General features: G+C 35.5%; 1 pseudogene; it reads right to left on the bottom strand.

Annotated features, from left to right (window-relative positions):
* Positions 1 to 26,480, bottom strand: part of LOC141585360 (actin, cytoplasmic 1-like) — a 451,127-nt pseudogene that overhangs the window by 165,231 nt on the left and 259,416 nt on the right.

Below are 26,480 nucleotides of genomic sequence, written 5' to 3'. Positions count from 1 at the left end.
TTGCAAACATTCATAAAACTTGCAAGAATCGTACAATGAACATCTGAGATTTAGGACCTATATTCTTTAATAAATATTTTACCATATTCTCTTTATATCTAATCATCTACTGGAAACTGTTTTTATACTTGCTTATAGTCAATTATTTTTATTTAATCTCACTTCTCTGAATTTAATCAAAACAATTATTTGCTACAGTATAAGTTCTATTTCTATTAAAAGTAAGTCCTTCTAAGTTTGCCTTCCAATGTGTCCCCAGTATTTGGAATAGAACCTATCGCATTGTAACACTTACTAAATAATTGTTAATTGATTGACTTTTCTCAATGAGGGGAAATTTTTCCTGCTCTAAGAGAATAAAGATGACTCTTTAGTGTGTTGAGGTCTCAAGACTTTAATATCTACTTGGTACAAAGTATACTCTAGAGCCAGTAAGTTACAACTGGCCTTTTTAATCAGTATGCTAAATTTTTGAAAATGTATGCCTTAAAATTTTAGAGACATCAAGTATCTTTTATCTATAAATAAACAAAGACCTTGTGGACAAACTGTCATAATTTCTGGGAAATGGTGTGCATCTTTTAATGGCAGCATCCCATTTCTGGGAGAGAATTAGAATTCAAAACATTTTCAATTCCTTCTAGAAAATGATGAGCTAATGCCAAAAATACCTATGAAGACAGAAGAACAAAAGAAAATTTGCAGGCTAAAGTATCTGACAAGAATGGAGAAAAGTGTGTCATAGATTGTAAAACTTACCGCTTTGAGCAGGGAATAGAAAAATGATGCATGATACTTCAAAAGGGGGAAAAAGGTCTGTCATGAATCTTCTGAGTACAGATTGTCTGGATGAGCAGAAATATTAGAGACAAACTAATTACTGTCTGTCTTTTACTCTGCTGGTTAAAAACGAAAGGGGAAAAGAAGCCATTCAGTGTTTCCTACATGCACTAATGAAAAAAGCTTTTGTTGTTCCTGTCTCAGGAGCTGTGGAGCAAAGTTAACTTTATCATATGGTTACAGTCATAATCACTTGTGAAACTTTAAAAAAAAAAAGTGATGCCTAGACACTACTGCAGACCAATGAAATAAAAATTTCTAAAGACTGGGTAGGGTTGGAGGCATTGATGTAAAATTTCTGCAAGTCATCTTAATGTATAGGCATGGACTAGTCAACCCTGTAGAGTGTTAAGTTCTGTTCCAGAATTTTGTCCATATATGACCACTATTCAAATGGGAGCAAAGAGAAGAAAACACTTCCCAAATATTTCTGATTTCAGCTAATTCTCACCCACATGTCAGGTTCATGCATTATTTTTTTGTGGAAAAGAGTAAGGGAGGTATTCATCATGAGTCAGATTTTTCCTCTGTATGTAAAGTACTGCACAGGTTAAGCTGATACAAGTTTAAGGAATACTTTCTTTACAGGAAACAAAATAAAGAAGAAACAGGAATAAAGTACCTAGACCAGGCTGTAGAAAGTTTTGGCCCCTAACTTTTCTGCTGTTGATGTTCTGTGGTATAAATAAAATCAAGTATTTGGAGCAGTCCTGAAAGAACAGATTCTAGTTAAGGGGGTAGTGAAGGAGGGAGGGGACATTCTTCTATAATGCGACTTTCTAAATATATCATGTTTTTCATAAGCACTTCATAAATCTTGGCACATTTCTTTGAAGGTATATTATCACCACTTTAAAGGCAAGGAAATTGTTTTGGAAAAAGAGCTGGGATTTGAATTAGCATTGCTTGAATCTAGTGCTGTATGCTCTTATAATTACTGTTTTCTACATTTACTCAACCTTTTATCAATTTTTGACATTTGAGCATTTCTCACTTCCAACCATTATAAAATTGTTGGATGGTTTCATGTCTGTATTTTCTTCCTCATATTAGAACTTATTTCTTTGGAACAGAATTTCAGAAGTTATTCGAGACTGTGACCATGTTTCTGGTTATTTTAAAAATATATATGGTCAAATTGCTTGCAAAGAGATGTACAAAATTACAATGCATCGAGAAAGGCATGATAGATAGGTCTCAAGAATATTTAATTATTTCCAATTTAATAGGCAAAAAAATAATATTTTATCTCATTTCTTAATTTTCATTTGGTTTATTGGTGAATCACAGCATTTCCATGTGGTAAGTTGGTTTCCTTCGTCCAATTATCTACTGGAATATTCATTTACGATCTTTGATATGACTTGATTTGTAGAATTCTTGACAGCTGTTATGTGTATTTTTCATGGCATTACATTCAATGTCTGTGTCTCCATATACACAGCAAGGCCCCTGAGGGCTGATGTTGTATCTGTTTCTTTTATTTTTGCTTTCTGGCACCTCATACTCTGCCTGGCACATAATATGATCAGAAATATGTACTTCTTTCTACATATATGGGAGAACAGTATATTGGATTTTTTTATATTGTGGATTTTATGGTTGTTTTGAGTGGTTTAGGGCAGTACCAAGGCTAGTCAGTAACCTTCACAAAGCCATTAATTCATAAATGAAATTGTCACTGAAGAGTAATAAAATTAAAAAGACAATTTGAATTGAACGGGAATAATGTAGAAAATTTTCATGGAATAGGTGAGATCTCTTTACTGATAAAACCTTTTCAAATGAAGAAAAGAGTTTTGTGGTATCCTCTCTGTTGGAGTTCTGCTGATAACCTTTTATAGGACCCAAGTGGAACAACCTATATTATGTAGGCTGCAGTGGATTCCTGATTAGTCCAATTAATGTGATGGCTTTAATTTGTAAGACAGTTAATAGTTTAGAATCTGATTTCATTGAAATCACTCCTCTCTAGAATGTAAAACAACAATGAAAGGCAGCTAAAGCAGTCCTGGAGCGGCTAAACACTGTATTTAGTCATCGTATTTCCCACTCCTTCCCTCCTTAAAGACAAAATAAAAGGTATTTTTTTTCCTCCACGTTATTCTCCCTGGCATGCTGCCTTTGTTAGGACAACAGCAGCCAAGAGGAGATTTCAAATGACTCCTCAGCATTTTCTTAAGATGAGTCCAGTGGAGACTATTCAGTTAGTCGTGCTCATGTGTGCCTAGATCAATATTCCAAAATATTTAAGTTTTTGCTATTTTCTGCAGAAATAAACATTTATTATTATTATTATTATTAAAATCTAAAAGGAAACTATAATGCCTGAGGCAAATTGTTTTTGTCACACCCTGCTATTCCCATGAGCTGAGAAGCATCACAATTAATTGCCCGTTGTTGTCACAACTCATGAAAAGTTTGATTAGCTCTAGCAATCTGATCTCTAGAAATTGCCCTTTCCTTACTATCTTAGCACCCTCTCATGGAAGACGGCATGCTTGCTGCTCTGTTCAGACTCCACTGTCAGTTTTTTAAGCCAATTCCCATGGGATTTTAATGGTTTTGACTAAGTAAAGGAACCAAAGATTTTCAATGAGAACTATTGAGCCTGACAGGGGCTTATTGATTAACGTAGTTATCACCTTAAGTAAGAAAGCCACTTTGACATTTAAAAACTATTCTAAATTAAGTGGCTGGCCTCCCTTCCTTCTTTCCTTTCTTCCTTCCATTGTCTTTAGCATATATTTTGGGCAACTTCACGTAAATAAGATGAAAGCACAATTGGGAACCAGAACTAATAACTTCAGTAATCTGGTGGAAAATTTTCTATATTAGTGATTAACAAGCAATATATTTTTAATGCCCAAAGTTGCATTTGGCACCAGTGTTTGCTCAGTGTTTCTAAAATAATCACTAAAACTAATTTTAATTATTTAGAACTTTGCTGTTTAATATAGTAGCTACTAGTCACATGTGGCTATGTAGCATTTGCAATACTCTAAACAAAGTTATGCTGTCAGTATAAAACACACACTGGCACTTGATGACTTGTTATTAAAAACATGTAAAAAATGTCATTAATATTCATGTATATTGCATGTTGAAATACTATTAGTTTATATACATAGTTTTAAAATCTTATAAAATTCTTTTCACCCATTTTTTTTCTTCATTTAAAATGTGGCTTCTAGAAAATTTAAAATTACATATGTGAAATTGTATTATGCTTATGCTGAATGGCACAAGAAAGATAAATTTAGGCACTAGCCTTGTTGGAGTTCCCCCCTAATAGGATGATCACAATTATCTATGCAGCAGCAGAATGTGAGTGGAATTATGCAGGTAAACGTGTGCTAGTCAGTTACAGAACTAGACCTCAAGAGCACCAGACCATAGGCTAAGGAAGTAGACCTCTCAATTCCCATTACCTGTGTGTCCCAGTCTTAGAACGTTATCATCCCTACTACAGCAAGCATTTAAGGCTCCAGATGATCTGGTCAAAGTCTGAACCCCAACCCTTTAATCTTTAATCTCCACTCCGTGACTCCCAAAAATTTTAGAATTCTCAAGCAAGAACATAAATACTATTTTTAGCATTTTTAAAACAAAACTCTGTAATAGTTATTGATTGATGTAGGTATGGTTGAATGTACACTTAGTTTCCTTCAAAAACCTTTGCCATTGAGCAAATAAATACTTAAACCAAGTTTCATCTAAGTGCAGTCCTGATGTAGCAGAATCAAATGCAATAGTTGTTTAAAATGCAGATTTCAGAGCCCTACCACCAGTAATGATACTTTAGTAGGTCTAGACCAGGGAACAGAATCTGAGTTTAAGCAGCATCTTTCTAGTTATTCCCATGCAGTCTGAAATATGGAACCACCACTTGAAGCTACAGTTGTTTTTAATTGTTCTATTTTAAATAAGTATATTATATAGCAAATATACTGCCATATCATTATCTATAAATTTAGAGGTAAGGAAGTATCTCCCCAGAAATACTTGGTTTCTCTATTACTTAATCGGGAGAAACTGAACATAATTTACAGTCACAGTTTCCCAACAAATCTAAAAGTTTACTGGTGATATTATTCATGCTTCTAAAATTATTTAATAAAAATACGTTATTAACATCTTATTCTATTGTTTATTTGATTATACATCCACAAATGTAAACTTTCATGATAGTTCATGCAGTTACAAATATCAAACTTGTAAAGAACAAATTAGAAAGACTGATTTTTGTTGATGGGGAGGGAATCCCAAGAATATGTCCATTCCCTGGACATAGACTCAGCAGGAATTTCCTAGAATTTATTAAAATAATTCCACATAAACTTCCACCCATGTCTACCCATAGGTAAACCGAGGAGAGAGAGAAAAATCAGTGATTATTTGTAGATTAAAAATGAGATACTTTTGACCGGCAACATGTTATAGCTATCAAAACAAATCAGAGAGTATTAACCTGGAGTCCTGTCATGCGACACACAAAAAAGAACTGCATCGGTTTTTGAAGCTTGGATTCTTGTTTGGGGTCATCCACTAACAGTGATATGGTCATCTGCTTCCTCATCTGAAATTTAAGACTGTGAGACAAGATGATACAGAGACATCCTCTCAGTCCTGACAGTCTGTGTTTTTTATCCACACTTGCAGGGCTATAGACCTGTCAGGATGGAGGACTGGAATCCTGACCAGATTGAGTTAGATTTAGAGCATCTCAGAGATAAGCCTGCGTGTGGTCTCCTTACAGGATAGTAAAAAAAATGTTGCAGGGCACATATATAGGCAGAAGTGTGAGGTTTCTAGAATGCCATGGCTGCTGTAGGATAAAGTTGATTTGTGGGTCCTGGAAAGAGATGACCAGGGAGCTCTGCTGTGACTGAGGATGAGGTGAATAGGGAACAGTTTCTGAGTCAGGCTGCCTAAGGTAGGGGAGAAGGCCTGAGGACAGGGTCACTTCCTGGAGCATTACCAGCCATGAGCACCACCACTTAAACATCAGAGAGAAAGGAAGAAAGGAGGTAGTTAAGTGACACTTCCCCATATCTCCTTGGGAGAATGGCTTTTGCTTTCTTTTCTTCTATTATTTTCAAAGGAAAACATCAGGAAAGGTGGTCAAGCCAGCTGTCTTTTGAGTAAACAAAGAACCAGAGTTCAGGGAGCAAGGGTGGCAGTAAAGATGAATAAGTCAGAGGGTAGATGTTTTTCTCTCAACATGAATTGTGTGAAGTTTCTCAAAACTTCGGTTATAAATAGATGATGGTACTAACGTTTTTTTTCTTTTTTCTTTCTTTTCTATTGGTTGACCATGAAACTTCTGTCTCATAATTCCTCTCCATTTTCCCATGATGTTTTCTCCTTCCACTTCCCTAGGTTCGGAATAAAAGATGCCTATATATTAGGTCCTGCCAGAAGGAAAGGCAAAAACCCATGTGTTAGAAAAACGTTTAATAAACCTCAGCACACACTTGACCAAATTCCTGAAAGATCAGAGTTGCATCCCTGAAATTTCTTTTTATCTTTGTCTAGTTAACTACCTGTTGAGACTAAGTGATGTGCTCCTAAGTTCTTTGTACTGTCCTCACCACATAAGTATACAAACAAGAAGATTATCCCTGCTCTCGGGAGGCTTATAATTCAGATGTATTACCCCTTTAGGAAATATTCTCTGGAAAGCTCTTTTCACTAATGTTCAATTTCAACAATAGTATTACTATAATAGCTAAGTTTTATTTAGTACTTAGTGTGTTCTGAGCACTCTCTCAAGTGCTTTGTATACATTTAATCATTAATTCTTACCATAACTCTATGCACTAGGTAATATTATTGTCCCATTTACAAATTAGAAATCAAACACCAAGCGATGTTAAGTGAACTTGCCTAGAGTTACACAAAGAATAAATGACGGAGCCACTCTGTGAAATGCTGCTCTTGCAAAAAAAACACATAAAATCGTATGATGGTGCCACATAACATATACTTGACATGGGCTTTGAAGGCAGAGAAGCCTGGGTTCAAATAAAATGCAGCCCTAGGACAAGTTATGTAACTTGAGATCATAGGTTTTATCATTTGTAAAAATGGAGTGAATACTTATAAAGGTTACACAAGGATCAAAAATAATGTATAAAAGGATCCTGGTACTTAGCAGTCATTCAAAGAGAGTTGTTGATGTTATTAACATTAGTTAAGTATATAAACTTTACTTAAAACGATTACTTCCTATTTGTCTTCCTACTGGAATGGAGTCTCTGTCATTTCTTCTCTCTATGTGCAGTTTTTCTTCTTCTCTGATCTGGAGCTGGAATGTGCCTTTCTGCACAAGCCCATTGTCTCATGGTGATACAGCCCATGGGGTAGGGGGCAAGCAATAGGAAGGGCCATACCAGGCCATAGCATATGTCTGAGATTCCCAAGACAAGCTTTGTTCACTGCACGGAAGAATGGCTGGTTAACTTAATCCCAGGGTTGCATTCTCACTAATGATACATCTCAGGCCATCGATCCATGGCTTTATTTTCAAGCTTATTTAAGCAGGAGCTATAAAAAGCAGAGCATCATGCACATGCAATATGGAATTAAGCCTCCCACTCTAACCACTCTAATTCTCTTGGATACCTATTTGTTCGTCTTGACTTTGGAAAGCAGAATTCAATAAAGAAACAGCTTGTGGAATTTTTTTTTAGGGTTATAATTTTCCGCTTAATGATATAAATGATTCTGTGCAGAATTGCTATCTTGCTAGTGAGTTGTTTTCTGAAATAATGTGCCCAAAACAGAAATCAGCATTGTTCTTTTGAGGCAATTCACTGTGGCATTATGGCTCCTGTGAATGTTCTAGAAATTGTAAAATATGCTTTTGCAAACGTAGAGCTGGTTTCAGTTTTCTTTTATCAATAAGCAGTAGGATTAAATGTAACAGGCCTATGAGAAATGAGGGAATTCTCAATGTATTTTGTGATAAAGGGCAAAGGAAACCCAAAGCTACTTCAGCCATAACGACATCCTTGTTTCTTCCTCCTCCTCCTTGCCCAGTGTGTGTTTGACAGCCAGGAAACAAGAGGAACTCAAGGGCTGGTTTGGGTGAGGTAAAGAGAATCAGTTTCTCTTCACATCTACCTTGGACTTTCAGGAACCTTCCTGCAATTCATTTAAGAAGTTCCATTATCTTCTTTGGCGGAGCTTGTGGTGGGACTATAGTTAAGTAATTATGCCCAGAAAATGTTATCTTATTCCTCAAATGACAAAAAAAAAAAAAAAAAAGTGTACTTGTATAAAAACAAGGTTCACAATGTAAAATCTAAGTATATTTGAAAGAAAAATCATCTAAAATATTTGAGTCTTGAGTAAATTCCTTGAGCTTAACATGATATGACTTAGTTCTTGGTAAATTAAAAGTAGAGCTTCCAGTGATTTGCAGAAAAACTCTTAAGAGGAGGACCTCAGATACATAGCTTATCAAACCGGCACTTCATAGAGTCTGGGTCATATCAGATCCTTGAACACTTGCTTCTTAATAGTAATTCCTATATAGTTTCTAAGGGGTTTCGCCTGTCTATATTATGAGGGGGGTGAATGTTTTTTAGAGCTTTCCAGGAGCCAGGAGAATTGGCTTCTCTCTCTTCATTTGCATTTAACATTCTAAAAGTTCTTAAGCTGGAAATGATCTAAGAACTCTCTCTGGGACTCTATTTCTTAGTTTCTAAATAATCAAACCTATCATCAGTCAATGTACTGTTTTGTCTTCCTTCAGGCAAGTTTAAAATATGTATATATATGTTATAGAAGCTGTTTTCTTTTTCAAACCTCATGTTATGAGCCAATATGTTTGTTTCCCAAAAGAAAAAAAAATGTTTATTTTCATGATTTTGGCAGAAACAAATGTTTTCTTTGGGGCTGTTCAAATAGTCATATTTTCAAGTTAGCTTGCTTCTTTCTATTGGGGGGAGCACCCCCTGGTGGAATAGCATGAAAATGTTTGCCATGTGTTTTTACTGTAATATTCAATAGACAGATGTGTTTTGAAAATATTATTTTTACACAAAGCACACTCAGAACCATTTTGCCAATGTTAATGTCTTTGAAAACTCCATGCCTTCTTTCTAATGATCACCACAGTACTTAGAATGTGATCCCTTGTTTTGGATGTTACATAGCTCTGGTCAGAGATGCTGTTGCAGTCTCTGTGGGTCAGAATGGAGTGGGGAAGGGCACCTTGGCATTATGTTCCTACTTGTGGGAGAAAAGGGACCCTTTTCTCCTTTACCTCAATTCTTCATTCCTTCCCTCCATTTCTTCCTGCTACTACAAACAAAATTCTATTTGTTGGAGGCTCTGACCCGGTGAGATAATAGCCATGACAGTGCCCAGTTATGGGTAAAGACTAGAGTACATCTCTTTCCAGTGCAAGTTCCCTGTCATAGCAAGCTGGGGGAGAGTAACAGAAAGGGAGTTTGCTGGGAGATATTCTAAATCTCCCATATCCCCCAAATATAAATTTAAATTAGTACTAAAAACATATCAGATTAAGCAATAGTTCTATAATTTCTGTACCTTAAAGAGAATACAGTATCATTCCCAAGGTAACTGGAAGGACGGGACACTATTGTTTATCATTGCTTTTGTGAGTTGAACTGTGTCTCCCCTCCTCGTAATTCATATGCTGCAGCTCTAACCCTCAGCAACTCTGAATGTACCTTTATTTTGAAATAGGATTTTGCAGCTATAATTAGTTAAGATGAGGTCACAATGGGGTAGGGTGGCCAATGTGACTGGTGTCCTTATAAAAAAGGGAAATATGGACACAGACACATGCACAGAGAGGACGCCGTGTGCACATGAAGACAGAGATTGCAGTAATACGTCTACAAGCCACACTTCTAAGGGGCCACTCCTACCAACACCTTGATTTTGAACTTGTAGCCTCTGGAGTTTTGAGACCATACATTTCTGTTATTTAAGCCACTCAGTTTGTGGTACTTGGTTATAACAATCCTAACAAATAAATCTTCCTCTGAACTCAAGTGGTGGTCCCTTCCCACACATAACTTTTTTGAGTAGAGACCCGTTTTTTTGTAGCTGCTGTTGTTTTAAAGTAAGGACTAAAACAGTTTACTGCCTCCATAAACAATTGCATCATCCTATGCAGCCTGTATTTTCTTAAGAATTAAGATAACGTTTACTTTATCCAAGGAAGCCAAAATGGACTATAAATTATATATGTTTCTTGGTTCATAGAAAACTACAATTCATCTGGAACCAAGTAGAAATGGATCTCCATATTTTTAAATTTTTATATTTTTAATTTTTGTGAGTACATAGTAGTTGTACATATATATATATATATATATATATATATATATATATATATATGGGGATATAAGATATGATGATACAGGCATACAATGTGTAATAATCACATCAGCCTAAATGGGGTATCTGTCATCTCAAGCATTTATCCTTTCTTTTGTTACAAACCATCCAATTATACTTTTTTCAATGTACAATAAATTATTGTTGACTATAGTCACCCCGTTGTGCTATCGAATACTAGATATTAGCGATTGTGTCTAAGTATACCTTTGTATACATTAACCATCCCTCCTCCCCCATAGCTTCACTACCCTTCCCAGCTTCCGGTAACCATCCTTCTACTCTTCATCTCCAGGCATTTAATTGTTTTAACTTTTAGCTCCCATGGATAAATGAGAATATACAAAGTTTATCTTTCTGTGCCTTGCTCATTTCACTTAACGTAAAGAACTCCAGTTCCATCCATGTTTTTATAAATGACAGGATCTCATTCTTTTTATGGCTGAATAATACTCCCTTGTGTATATGTACTACATTTTTAAAAATCCATTCATCTGTTGATGGATACTTAGATGCTACAAATTCTTGGTTGTTGTGCATAAACATGGGTTTATGTTGGTTGCTGTAATAAACACGGAGTTACAGATATCTCTTTGATACACAGATTTTCTTTCTTTTGGGCATATACCTAACCATGAGATTGCTGGATCCTGTGGTAGTTCTACTGTAAGTTATTTTTTGAGAAAACTCCAAACTGTTCTCCATAGTGGCTGCATTAATTTACATTCCCACCAATAGTGCAGGAAGGTTCCCTTTTCTTCACATCATTAACAGTATTTGTTAAGGTTTGTCTTTTGAGCAATACAAATTTTAACTGGGATAAGCTGATGTCTAATTGTGCTATTGATTTGCATTTCCCTGATGATCAATGATATCAAGCACTTTTTCACATATCTGTTTGCCATTTATATGTCTTCTTTTGAGAAAGTCTATTCAGATCTTTTGTCTATTTTTTAATTGGATTTTTAGATTTTTTTCCTAGAGAATTGTTTGATCCCCTTATTTATTCTATTTATTAATCCCTTGTCAGATGCATAGTTTGCAAATATTTTCTCCCATTCTGTGTCTTGTCTCTTCACTCTGCTGATTGTTTCCTTTGCTATGCAGAAGCTTTTTAACTTCATGCGATCCCATTTGTCTATTTTTGTTTTGGTTGCCTGTGTTTTTGGAATATTAAGAAACTTTTCCCTGGCCCAATATCCTGGAGAGCTTTCCTAATGTTTTCTTTTCCTAGTTTCATACTTTGAGACCTTAGATTTAAGTCTTCAATCTACATTGACTTGGTTTTTGAATATGGTGAGATACAGGGTTCAGGTTATTTTTCTGCATAGGGCTATTCAGCTTTTCCCAGCACCATTTATTGAAGAGAATGTCCTTTCCCCAGGGTATGTTCTTGGCACATTTGTCAAAACTGAGTTCACTTTAGATGTATGAATTTGTTTCTTGGTTCTCTCTTCTGTTCTATTGGTCTTTGTGTCTGTTTTTACACCAATATCATGCCGTTTTGGTTACTATACCTGAGTGGAGACCAATTTGAATGGTCTCTGCTACTACAGCTGAATAGACAGAAATCTGAATTGTCTCTACTGAGCTATAGTGACTTCCCATGGTCCCTTGGCCATCCCATGGTCTCCTGGCCACCTACTTTCAAAAGCACTTAAAACAAAGATGGAAGGTCAATAGCGGGTTAGATGCTGGGCAATATGGCCAGTCTTCCAAGTCCCAAGTGATTCTTCCCTAATACAAAGTACTAACAATAACACTGACACTGCACAGAACCTAAATATAATGGTGAAACTGCTAAAGAGCTCAAATTGCTAAGGAATACATGTTCTGTGTTCCCAATAAGCTGAGTGTAGTTACTCTAACAGGCAAACCAAAAACAAAATAGAAACAGAGAGACGTGTCACCTAAAATCCCTGTGTTGGCTGGAGTTTTCTTCAAAACTCCTTCACCTAAATTTGATGGAGTAATTCATTACAGTAAGTCTCATCTTCTACTCCACAAGGTCATGATCCTCTTGCTCAAGGGACTGTCCTCTATGCTGTTCCCCAAATACACCAAAGTCTTTTCCCCATTTGATTTGCTCATTGTACAGCCTGCACCTCCCAAAGTCATTCTATGTTGGATATTTATGGAAATCCACTTCATCTTTCAGATTCAGCTTGAGTCCAGCCTTTTACATGAAGCCTTTCCCAATCACATAAAACCACATCTATGTCTGAATTCTTGTGAGACTTGTTGACCATGCTTTAGCCTCTGTGAGCTTCTCTCCTACTTTAAACAGCAAAGCCCAATAAAAATAATGGTAACTCATTCTATTTCAAAGGTACAACTTACAGCATATTTCAGGTTGCTGTGCATATAGTGGGTGAGCAATACAGGCTTACCTGCTAAAATAAAATGAATAATACTAATTATTTTGATGGATATCTGTCGCCACGTTTTATGTGTGTGTGTGTGTGTGTGTGTGTGTGTGTGTGCACGTGTGTGTGTGAATAATGATTTTAGAGTCTAAAAGTGTTTTAATTTTCATTATGTCATACAATCCTTACAGCAATCCTGAGAGATAGATATTCTTACAATAGCACTGATTAGTTAAAAGGTAGTCTAAAACAGCTTCCGAGTATTGGGATTTCAGGCATATGATCCTCACAAATTGGTATTTTTTAGAAAAACTCTACTAAAGAAAAAAAAAAAGAAAACTCTACTCAGAGAGAAACTTTCAACCTGTTTTTCCTCTTTTTCTCCTCCTTTCATTTAAACTCCTGGTTAATGAAACCCCCGCCTCACTATCATCCTTCATACAACTATGCAAATCGCACTTGTATTTTTTATCACATGGTCCACTTTAAACAGCTCTCCAAAATAAAGAAAAAAATCCTGTGCCATTTACTTTTTTTAAAAACGATGAAACAAATAACAAGGAGAAAGAGCCATTTAACAAATCTTCAGTTTCCACCCTAACAAAATGCTGGCTGCTTGCAGCTCCCAGCCAGCTTGATTAAGGTGTCATTCCTCCTCTTCGTTTATATTTATTATTTTTGGAAGACTTTTTTTTTTCCTTTAGTGTTTATCTTTTCCAATTTTTTAAAAGTCATGAATCATAGTTTGATTTACAACCTTACTCAGGGGAGATAGGCAACTCTAATGAAGGAGCAGCCTGCAAGTGTAATTAATACCCGCCAGACATTTTACCACATTAGTGTGCCAGTATCCTGGGCTGGGGAAGAATGAAGTCAGGAGACACAGGCACCCAGCAATGCAGCCACTCACCCAGTGTGTCAGCAGAGATTAGTGATATGAAGTGGGAAGGTGCCGAGGATCGCCACCCCACTGGTCAGGCTCAGAAGACTGGGAGGTGAGAGGAGCACAGCAGCTGAGAGCCTGGTGAGGAAGATGAGCAAGGTGCATGGAGTGGGGATGTGGAGACAGAGACACTGCGTGTGGCTGATGGATCACTCCCATTTAGAACACAAAAATAAGGCAGCTTGCCAGAGCAGTTTGGGCCAGTTTCATTAAAACTCTTCATTCATCATACTGAAATGAGGCAGTATTTGTTATTGTGCGGGTGCTGTTCTAGCATGGAAGCTATTCCAATACTAAGCAGTGATTCAAGAAAGGCAGAGTAGCAGGTGGGAAAGGAGGCTGAAGAAGGGGAGACCAGCATGTATTGGTGTTAGTCCCATTCTCTCCGTCAGCCCTGCATCCAGCGGTACATAGGCATGTGGAAAGGGCCCAGAACCTCCATCATGGTGAAGAGTCACATTCCACACTCAAGCTACTCCCATGGGACAAAATAATCAGGATAATCATCATCTGGCTTCTCAGTAGGGATGTTATGGAGGAGCAGCTGCATTTTCATACGTTGCCCTAATGTGATATGGAAAATCAAGTTTTCATAAATGTACAAAAATGGTTATTAATTTGTGTGTGTGTGTGTGTGTGCACGCGTGCACACAGAGGAGTGTTTCTGTCCATCCTTAAGTAAGTTGAAATACAGCCATGAAAATAGTTAATAGCACCCTAAAATTTCCTGTTATTTTTGTCTTCTTCATCATAAAACTCTTTTGTTTGCTTTTAAATGCCTTACTGGGGTGGAGGAAAGACAGAATGAGATTACAATATAAAAGGCCTGCACTAATAATTGGGTCTGACACTAGTACAGATACTTCCTTATACCTGATTACACAGAGGAAGAGAAAATTTAAAAAAAGGTACACAAGGGAGGCCTGACCGTTGCTTCTCATGCATCAATTGCCACGTCCCTGGCCATGCTATGCCAATCTTTCCTAGGTACAATACTCACCCTGAGATATTTCTGACAGTCAGATTATGAAAGCTTATGTAGTAATGTTGTAGGTGCTATAAAATGAACAAAATCCCCCACAGCTGTAAAGACATGACTGGCAGTGATGTTCCAAGATGAGGAGTGAGCTGCATATATCAAACTTGTCTCCAACCTTTTGATGGATTCTTTGTCTGCTGCCTGATGATGCCAAGACTGTGCATCTGGAGACAGTGCTTTGGTAGTTGCTAACAGATAGCATGCGTTGTTGAATTATACGGAGCACTGCTATGGAGGATCGCAATATGGTAGTTTATTTTCCAGGATTGAGGTTTGCATCTGAATAACACAGAGTCCATTTTTCAGCTTGGAATACTGACCAGAAATATGGCATCTGATATGTGATATGAAGAACTATTTAAATTGTGCTCTAATTTTGTTGCCTAAAATTAATTCATCTCTCATTTACTTATTCAGCAGCAATAGTCTGTTTCTAATGACTACAGGGCAAGTTGTAGGCAACGGAGATGCAGAGATGAATAAGATACAACTTCCCTGCCAAAGGTGTGCCTTTGAGTTATGTTTACAAATAAAATATCCATAATCAGTGACATTAGAACGATGTAACTTCAATGAGAAAAGAATTCTATGAAGGAGAGTAAGTGCTGACAAATATATTCTCAGAAACACACAAATACACATAGTCTGTCAGCTTACGGTTGTATCTATGAATTTGGCTTTAAATACTAACAACGAGAATATAATAGTCTGACCTTATCCATGGGGAATATTTTCCAAGACCCCCAGTGGATGCTTAAAATCATAGATAGCAGTAACCTTTACATCCACTATGTTTTTTCCCATATATATCTATTTATGATAAAGTTTAATTTACAAATTAGGCACATTAAGAGATTAACAATAACTAATAATAAAGTAGAACTACTATAACAACATGCTGTAATAAAAGTTATATGAATGTAGACTCTAGCTCCAAAATATCTTATCATATTGTACTGTGGGTAACTGAAACCATAGAAAGCAAAACTGTGGAAAAGGGAATACTACTGTACTGCATATTATTTTCAATATTAAATGAAAAAATAACCTCCTCTGAAAACACAATCTTACTTTAGCCCTGCATTTCACTTTTTCACTATTTGACCTTTTCAAACTCTGAAGTCCAACTATCTTATATGAAACTCACCTCAGCTTCCTACCTCCTTTCTGTTCTCTGCGATAGAACTGTTGCTGAATGGCCAATAAAGGGCAAGTTAAGGGGAAAAATTGGAACCAAAGAGCCTGGATAATTATTAGACTGAATAATTGGCTTCTGCAAAAAATGAGTGCTGATTGTATGTATAAATTACTAGTTAACAAAAATATTAATATGTAGATCCAGAATGAAAATTATAACATTCAAAATAGGTAATTAGATGAGATAGAAATATGCCCTGTAAGTCAAATGTTAAAAAGCAAGGTTATCATTCATTTTATGTCAACTGATTAATTATAAACTCTCTGTAGCCTAGAATAGCTCACTAACAGGAAAGCAGTGGCTCCATCAGTTTTCCTTATCACTGTCAAAAAATAAATAAATTACCATAAAAGAGTGGAGCCTCCATGTGAGATCTTCCTGGCCCATTATCAAGCTGCCCAACAAAATATATCTACCTGTCCTGCTAGACATAACCTCAACCATTTTTTATTTATTGTGGTTGGGGAAGGTAGAGATGGTATAAATAAATCTATAGAAAAAAAAAACCCAAGCCTTACATTAGCTAATGGTTGTAACCTTAGAATTTCCACTTCAGTCTTTAGAGATAGGAATTTTCTATATATCTGAAAAAGTCTACCAAAGAAAAACATATTAAGCTTTCTTTCTTCTCGATAGTTTTCAAGGAAATAGCTAATACTCAGTGAAATGGACAAGAGACACAGTAAGCAAGGTAGGCTAGGGCTTACAGAAATATGCCGAGTCAGTACACTTTAAATTATTAAATTACGTTGTCTTTTGGAGGAATCTATCTGCTATCTTACATGAATTAAATATTGAGTAGTTATAAGACCTAGAAGATAAAAGAGAACTAACATAGCATGCATTCAGCCTCTGTAATATGCCAGGAACTATGGACATGCTATCTCATTGATTCTTTTATGACATATTTTAAAAGGTAGGTATATTCCATTTAATAGGCAAGAAAACCAAGGTTTAGAAAGTTCTAGTAATTTAATCAAATTTTTACATCTAGGGAATGATAAAGTTAAAATGAAACCTCTGTCTTACCAACTCCACTCCACAATCTTCCTCCCTAAAACAGGTTATTTTAACATTTTAACTGTTCACCTATATTAGGGGCTGGGGGCGGTAGCTAAAACACCTGCAGAGCCCTGAAGAACAACACAGTTGATACACTGGGTCCACACACACACATACACGAATCCACATACAAACTCTCTATCAAAATGCAAGCTGCATAATCAAAAACACAACAGATTGATTTATTATCAATAGAGATGTATCAGACTTGCTTTAGAAAATCCCTGTTAAGGAGGATTTTTAATCTCATTTTGTGCTACTTTTATTTTGATTGGCAATCTTATCTCAGCACTTTGGAGTTATTTCTCAATTCAATACGCTTTACATCATTCTGCAGTCAACAATGAGGACCCATCTTTTAAATAAGATGAAAAGCAGTGTTTCGTGTTACATAGGTTCAAATCTCTGTGCTGCTACCTTTTATCTCAGCGACCTTGAAAAAGTTACTGAAACTCTATGTCCCAATTTCATCATTCATAAAATGAGAATAATATTAACATACGTACCACAAATGGCTAATACACATAAAGTGCTTCAAAGAGCGCCTGATACCCAGTTAATGCATTATAATATTTTGCCATGATTATACTGATGACACAGATAAAGCATATAGCCCAGGGCCTGGAAATGAGCAAGAGCTTAATGGTTCCTATTTCCCTTTCCTCATAGGAAAGCACATACTCGCTTTCCTTCAGCAAAAAACTGTAGCTGAACTAAGTTCATTCACTCTTCAATGTCCTTTTATTTCTTCTACTCCTCTAATTCTCCTATATACCTACCTTAGATTTTTACTACTCTTGGGAGACATGTATAGTGTTACTCACACATGCACTCACACATCCCAAGAGTCTAATTACTGCCATTCACAGGCTCACCTTGGGATTCTGATGGGTTCATTTTATGATAAAAATAAGAAGATATATCAGTATAAATCCCTGCTTAAATTTCATTGAGTCTGAATTACAGTTAAAAAAAAAAAGAAAGAAAAAGAAAAAAAAAAAAAAAAAAGAAGAAAAACGTAAAATGACAATCGCTGAGCTGGGAATTATCTTAAATCCTAACCTGTTTCTTTGGCATCTGATGCTTAATACTTATGTGATGGAACAAAAAAGACTAGGCTCTGTTTAAATATTTACATTCTAATATTTTTTTAATGATGAAAATTATTTAAATATATTTCTTTATTTTGAGCTGAAAATGTCCTCTCTTCCATTCACTGGCTCTGGATTTGCCTTTTATGGAAATGGTGCCCATGGTTGTTTCCGGTATTTGTAGTGGATGCTGTGATGACTCTCTAGACCCTCACCTGTAGACCCTGCACTCCCCCACTGCTGAGCCTCTCCCTAAGTTATCAATTGAGTCTTCCTCCAAAGTCACAACATTTCTGGGAGAGCCTTTGCCCAATGACTGGTCTGTGCAGGGCCATAAAGTCCTGGACACTAGCCTCATGAGTCCTCTGTTGTAAATGAATTGTGGATCAACTCCTCCCTCTGCCCAATCATGCTGTCTTCACTTTCCCACAGATCTTAAACTCAGTATCGTTTTGAGTGAACTCTGGTCTTTGTCTCAGAGTCCACTTCCTATGGAACTTAACCAGCAATACTGTATCCATCATTTTAAGTTTAAATTGCACTATTTCCAAGAGCTAATATGTTACTCATTTGGTTTTTCACTTATTTGTCTGTTCATTCATTCATCCATTTAGTCATTAATTTGTTCATTCAACAAAAGGATTTTGAATAAAGTTAGCATATATGTATATGATAACATGCTAAGTACCACAGGGGCAGAGAATGTCCTTTCCCAACCCTTATCCTCACACAGCTTAATGTCTAACAGGTAGGACTGGGTAACTATAAAGGTACAGCAACTATAATACTAGGAAGAAAATAGTGCCAAGACAGAGAGAGAAGCAAGCAAATTAAATTCAAGGAATAAATAAAACCAAAACAAATTACCATCAACACCATCATAGGTGATATGGTTTTGTTCTGTCCCTAGCAAAATTTCATCTTGAATTTTAGCTCCCATAATCCCCACATGCTGTGGGAGGGACCCAGTGGGAGGTAACTGATTCAGTGGTGTGGAATTTTCCCATGCTGTTCTTGTGACAGTGAGTAAGTCCTACAAGACCTAATAGTTTTATAAAGGGTGGTTCCCCTGCACACTTTCTTGCCTGCAGCCAAGTGAGATATGCCTTTGTTCCTCTTTTGCCTTCTGCTGTGATTGCGAGGTATCCCCAGCCATGTGGAATGGCAAGTCCATTACATCTTTTTTTCTTTATAAATTACCCAGTCTCTGGTATTTCTTTATAGCAGCATGAAAATGGACTGATGATACAAGAGGGATCTGTGCACTCATACATGTGTGATATTTCTTAAAGATATAATTTTCTATTGCTTTTCTACTAAATCGTATTATTTAGAGTTTTTTTTTTTCCTCCACCCATGCCATTATTTTTCTCCCTACTTAAAACTTTTTATGGATACCTTTTCCGTATACAACCTTAGACCCTTATCTACCTTTCTATCCTCTTAGGATTTTCAAGTATTTCAAATTTGATTTTATACCTGGATAATCATGACACCTTTCTTTCCCTTAAGTGTCCTACTAGTCCTTTGGTTCTTTTTTCTCTATCAGCTGAAGTTTGAAGAGAAATGATATCTCTGACGAAAATGCCATGAGGGAGAAAGTGGTAACAAGTCAAGCCTTAAATCTCTACTCACATCTCCCAGAAAGTTTTGGTAAGATATTTTAGTCTTTCATTATCAGAAGAGTTTAAGATTAAAATCCAGTGCTCATAAAAATATCCCAATTTTAGTTACCTAACATGATACTAAGTTATCTCTGTTGAAAAAAAAAAAATTCACAAATGCAATGAGTTGGAAGTATAAATTGTAAATTAAAAAAAGAATAAAATGAAATCACTAGCTCACTCTAAGCAGATTTAAAAGTAGGAGGAACAGCATTACAGTAAAAATATAATGCATTTATGTTTGGGCTATAAGTATAAATCACAGATGGTCATCAGGCAAATGTCATCTATCTCTACCGAGCACAAGATCCCAGGTGTTTCCCTCAATAGCAAGAGAATCTAAAAAAGAAACGTTTCTGGAAAATGTCCACTGGCAACAATTTCACAAATCTACCCCTAAAAAAAAATAAATCTTTCAACTTCCACTTAACTGGTCCTATAAGAAACATAAACATCTGCATAAACCTTTGAAATTATGGGCTGTATGTTTTTCCTTTTGTTAGATTTTCCTTGGTAAATGACAAAAGAAGTCGTTAATATTTGACTGAGATGCAGTCATCTTTGTTCTGGTCAATGATGAATCACAGTTATCTAGAACAGTGCCAGGTACCAAGCAGGCACTTACATTTTGTGGAATAAGTGAATAAATTCCATTTTGACATCTGGAGGCATATCCTCTGTCACTTTAAATATACTACTCAACAGACTCCAAGTTCAAAATCATTAAACTTTTCTCCTGATTATTCTCAAAATAAAATAAAACCATTTTATTTTTTCCTAATATTCTCTGTGGTAATAATGCTTCCCTGGGACTTTCCTCATGCTTTCCAATTAGGCGTCCAATTCGGTGTCTGAAAACAATCTGAAGTAGCTAACATGTATTTTACGTTACTTTTATTTCAAGTGAGACGATATTTTTACATTTCATCTTGATTATCATTTTAATTATTGAAGTGACTATTGTGACAGAGTTATTTTATATTTTATTTGACCAAATGCAAATTAAAGAATCACAAAGACATAAAATGATAAGAAATCACTAAGAAATGGGGGTGGGGGAGATGAAGTAGACAATAAAATACAATAAAGTACATATTCTCAAATTAATGAAATCATTTGATACCTACTATTTTTCTTGCCACACAAAACATTGGAATTAACTGGATAATTGTGAAGATTCCACTGCAAAAAAAAAATTCTACTTAAAAATTTTTGATTCATAAGACTAGAGGTAGGTTTTCTTTCTAACAATTCTTCTGAAATATCAACAATGTGTACCATGTAAAGCAGTATACATTTTAATTGATTTATGAAAAAAAAATTTTTTTTCTTTTCTAATTTGGGCCCTGATTTCATATCTTCACTGTTTTCTTCTTGCTACCTTCCAGTTTCAAATTCTGTTAATGGATATTATACTTAATTAGGAATACCTTTCTCCCCTTGAGTGAAATCTGAGTTTAACATCCAAGATCAAATATCATTTTGCATTAAGTCATGACTCAGTAGATATTTGTTAAATATTGAATAAGTAACTAAGGATTATGTGAATTCAATTCTAACATCAAATATGGGCAGATGACTACAAAAGGAATAAAAGATATTTTGGTTGATGCAATCAAAATTATAGCACTAAAATAAAAACCATGCATTTGTAACAGTTTGCATGTCTCTCATATTTCATATCATAGTTTAATATTTATACTTTAGTCGTAAACACTAAGCTATTTTAACTCCCAATTACATATAGCTCTGTCTTCTATGTGTTTTTACATGCAGTTTCCTCTGCCTGGAATGTCCTTCCCATTTGGAATGTTCCCGGCATTTGGCTGCAATTTCTAGTCCTCCTTCAGATCTCAAGTTAGAAGTCACACCTTGAAAATATTTAGTAGACATATCCTCCCTTTCAGGAGGTTTTCCAATAAGGCCTCACTCATACTACCCTACTCATATCCCTACAAAAAGACTTAAACAACATAAGGAAATACACTTTAACTACATTTATTTCTCTTGTCTTTAAGATTGTGAGTTCCTTAAAAGAAGAATCTGTGTCTTGTTGATCATTGTTTTTCTTACCTACAACAGAAAGTCTGGCACCAGGTAGTCAAGTCTTTGACAAATATTTCTGGATTGATTAAGTTGTATTTATTCATTAAATGTATGCCAATTTCCTTTGTTTTTGATACTATCCTAGCATTGCATATTACTCTCACGAAGCTGATCTGAGAAAGCAAAATGTTAACATTTTATGGCAGGCAATTTTTGCCTTGCTAGCCCATGATGAGTTACTGACTGCTTGTTAGAAATATCACTGCCCTGTTCTTGTTAGACTTACAGTTGACATATTGAAAAATTTCTTCAATGTATATAAAAGCTCCACAAAGATATTCATTGTAGCATTGTTTATAATCAAGAATTGTTTGGATAGTCAAATAAGCTGTGTTACATCCAAACTATGAAACACTATGCCACAATTAGGAAGAACAAGGTAGATCTATATCTTATAAAATAAATTGACAGTCTACTGTAAAAAAAAAAAAAAAAAAAGAAAAAAAGAAAAGGCCAAAAGATACTTTCAGGACAATGTCATATTTTAAAAATTGCAGTGCATTTTCTATGGTTACCATAGAGGTATAGTTATAATACAGGTATATGGACATATGGAAAATAATCCAGAGAACTCATATAAAACTCATGTATGTGATCAGTGGCTACATCTGGAAAGGTAGAGAGGGACCAAGAATAAGGCTTGGAGGTCAAAAGGGACTTCTTTGAAATGTGTGTGTGTAATTGTTAATCGATGTTTTAGTTTTTTAATAAAGCGTTATTAGTCATAAAATTCATCTTAAACATGTTGACATTTGAAAGATGAAAAACATATAACCAATGAACAATTATATAAAAATAAACTGTCCATGAATCAATTTATATAAAGGTGGAAAGCTGAAAATGAAACTTTGGCTGATAGTAAATCTCTCTAAATCAAAACATTTTCTTTCATAATAAATAAAAGAGAAGGAATTAGCTATGTTCTATTAGCTCATAATTGTGTGGATAGTAAGATGAAATAAAAGTGACTCCACAAGACAGAAATATAAAAACAGCCACTGATTTAGAACCTGTTGACATGAAGGCCACCACTGACTCCACCACATTGTAACCATATGAACTAGATGAGTCATAAACTCCAGAGTATCTATTATGCTAATCTATAAAGTGAAGGTGGAAACCAGAATTGTGATTCTCAAACCTACAAGTCATGATCCTCTTGTGGGAAAACACACAAAAAGATTATATTGAAGAATATGTTGTCTCCTAATAAATCACTGTGCAGACAAGTGGTAATATGCAGCACATTCGTTTGTTTATGTGTTTTAAAGCTTTCTCTTCCAGCAGACTGATTTGGATGAAGACAGAGAACTTGTTTTAGTCAATGCTGTATCCCTCACACTTTTCATACTATATAGCACATGACAGATACTCAGTAAATTGTCTTTAATGAATAAATGGCAAAAAAAAAATCATAAAAGAAAATTTTTAAGTTGATTAATTATTTATTAGACTGTCTCCTCATACATATAGATAACACCGCCATTCTTTTATCATAGAAAATCTACAGTTGTTCCAACTTCTAGAATAGAATTAAGAACTCTAGTAATTTTAAGGATCATCCTTTAAGGATCATCCTCCTCCAAGATAATATGTCTATACAACTTTTACTGTCCTCCTTTCACTGAAAATCCTCTCTGTCATATCTTCTGAAAAAAAGTCTCTCATCCAGATGAATTACAGTGAAAAAGGAAAATCATTCATCTGAACATTAAAATCCCTTACCATCACAACCCCAAATTCTTTAGAAAAATTCTCATTTATTTGGGTAATTTTCTATTACATTAAACCTGTATACTTGTTATTCTCATAAAGTGGATGTACAATTCTACCTGGTATAACATGAACTCTGGAACCCGATTGCTTGTGTTTGAATCCTAAGATTACCAGGTATAAGCTCTATAACCTCGGACAAGCCACTGAATATTTCTATGTCTCAGGTTCCCGATCTCCAAATAAATACAATAAAAATATATATCTCAAATCATTAATTTAAAGTTTAAATCTGTTACTATATGTAAAAAGCTAAGAATATTGTCTGGCTGGTAGTAGCTGAGACACGGACCCATAGTAACTGCTATGCAAATACTCTTTGAAATAAAAACAAAACAAAACAAAACAAATATGCCAATCTTTTTACCAGATTGCCTGACTAGTCAATCTTAACAAAGTTGGCTAAGATTAGGCCAAAATCATCCAGAAAAATGTCCTCAGTTATAAACAGCAGAGAAATATTTTTTATTTTTCTTTTTACCAAATATGACTTTTGTTTCTGTTTCTCTTTTTTAAATTTTACTTTAAGTTCTGGGGTACATGTACAGATCTTGCAGGATTGTTACATAGGTATACACATGCCATGGTGGTTTGCTGCCTCCATCGTCCCCATTAACTACATTAGGTATTTCTCCTAATGTTATCCCTCCCCAATCTCCCCACACGCTGCTATCCCTCTCTACTCCCCACCCCTCAACAGATTCCAATGTGTGATGTTCACCTCCATGTGGCCATGGGTTCTCATTGTTCAACACCCACTTATGAGGGAGAACATGCAGTGTTTGGCTTTCTGTTCCACAATAGTTGAACTAATTTATACTCCCAACAACAGTGTAAAAGAATTCCTATTTCTCCACATCCTCTCCAGCATCTGTTGTCTCCAGATTTTTTAATGATTGCCATTCTAACTGGAGTGAGATGTTATCTCAATGTGGTTTTGATTTGCATTTCTCTAATGACCAGTGATAATGAGCATCTTTTCATGTTTGTTGGCTACATAAATGTCTTCTTTTGAAAAGTGTCTGTTCAGATGACATGACTGTATATTTTGAAGACCCCATCGTCTCAGCCCAAAATCTCCTTAAACTGATAAGCAACTTCAGCAAAGTCTCAGCATACAAAATCAACGTGCAGAAATCACAGGCATTCCTATACACCAATAACAGACTTAAAGACAGCCAAATCAAGAATGGACTGCCATTTGCAATTGCTATAAAGAGAATAAAATACCTAGTAATACAACGAACAAAAGATATAAAGGACCTCTTCAAGGAGAACTACAAACCACTGCTCAAGGAAATAAGAGAGGACACAAACAGATGGAAAAACATTCCATGCTCATGGTTAGGAAGAATCAATATTGTGAAAATGGCCATACTGCCCAAAGTAATTTATAGATTCAGCGCTATCCCCATCAAGCTACCAATGATCTTCTTCACAGAACTGGAAAAAAATACCTTAAACTTCATATGGAACCAAAAGAGAGCCCACATAGCCAAGACAATCCTAAGCAAAAAAAAAAAAAAAAAAAAAACAAAACAAAACAAAAAAACAACAACAACAAAGCCGGAGGCATCACACTGCTGGACTTCAAACTATACTACAAGGCTACAGTAATCAAAACAGCATGGTACTGGTACCAAAACAGACATAGACTGATGGAACAGAACAGAGGCCTCGGAAGCAACACCACACATCTACAACCATCTGATTTTGGACAAACCTGACAAAAACAAGCAATGGGGAAAGGATTCCGTGTTTAATAAATGGTGTTGGGAAAACTGGCTAGCTGGAGAAAAATTAGAACCAAGTGTTTCTGAGAAAGATGATCAGACATTTCATGTGTATAAAAGATTCCATCCAGGCTGGGTGCAGTGGCTCATGCCTGTAATCCAAGCACTTTGGGAGGCTGAGGTAAGTGGATCACTACCTCAAGGTCAGGAGCTTGAGACCATCCTGGCCAACACAGTGAAACCCCATCTCTAGTAACAATACAAAAATTAGCCAGGTGTGGTGGTGCACACCTGTAGTCCCAGCTACTCAGGAGCCTGAGGCAAGAGAATCACTTGAACCCAGGAGACGGAGTTTGCAGTGAGCTGAGATTGTGCCACTGCACTCCAGTCTGGCAACAGAGACTCTATCACAAAACAAAAAAAAAAAATTCCAATGATAAATCTGGAAGACAAGGCAAATGGTAGAGTACCTGACCCTGATAAATACTCATTAAATTTTTGTTTAATTTATTATAAACAAATTTAATTAGATTAATTATTCAGTTAACTGGTAAATAAAATAGTTGTTTGACTATAAGCCAGTCACTTGACATCTCTAGGTTTCTGTTTCCTCAACTGTAAAATAAGGGAAATTATCTAGATTAGCATTTCCTTAATTGCGTTTAACTAAAGACTGGGTTCTTAGAGTTGTTAATCAGCTCTTGAAAACAAAACCATGGTTGAATAATTTTAGGAACATCCACATGCTATCTTTCCCTTGCATTTACAAACTGGTATGGCAGACATTTTAAGATGTTTCATTGTAAGAAAATATTATTTATCTGACAATTTCCCAAACTTAATTGACCATTGACTCTTTTCCTTTGGTTTCTAGCCTATTGGTATTTTAAAGAATTAGTACTATTCTAAACAAAAATTGGAAATAATACTACTCAGTTTTTGGTGTGTGGATCAGTGTCAGTCTTCAAATTACTTACCAGTCTATAACGGAGTAAGTACAAAAACTAAGAGCAGACATTTAACAATTTTTATAGCAATCTGACATAGTAATTTTATGTTTATTTAATCTAATAACAAAAATCAGAGATTGTTTTTGTATGTTTTCCCTTTATTGCTTTTCCTTGTATATTTTTATTAGATTTTACTTAGTCTCTTACACACTGAAATTTTTTTTGAATGTTCACAGTAGCTTTATTCATAACAGCAAACAGCAAAAAAATTTTTAAATGGGTTCTTTACCACAGATAGTTTCAGAACACCAATGCCATTTCCAAAAAGATTCAC

Source organism: Saimiri boliviensis, chromosome 8 (assembly GCF_048565385.1).
Source record: "Saimiri boliviensis isolate mSaiBol1 chromosome 8, mSaiBol1.pri, whole genome shotgun sequence".
NCBI classification, from domain to species: domain Eukaryota; kingdom Metazoa; phylum Chordata; class Mammalia; order Primates; family Cebidae; genus Saimiri; species Saimiri boliviensis.
This window is presented reverse-complemented; position numbering and strand designations above follow the sequence as displayed.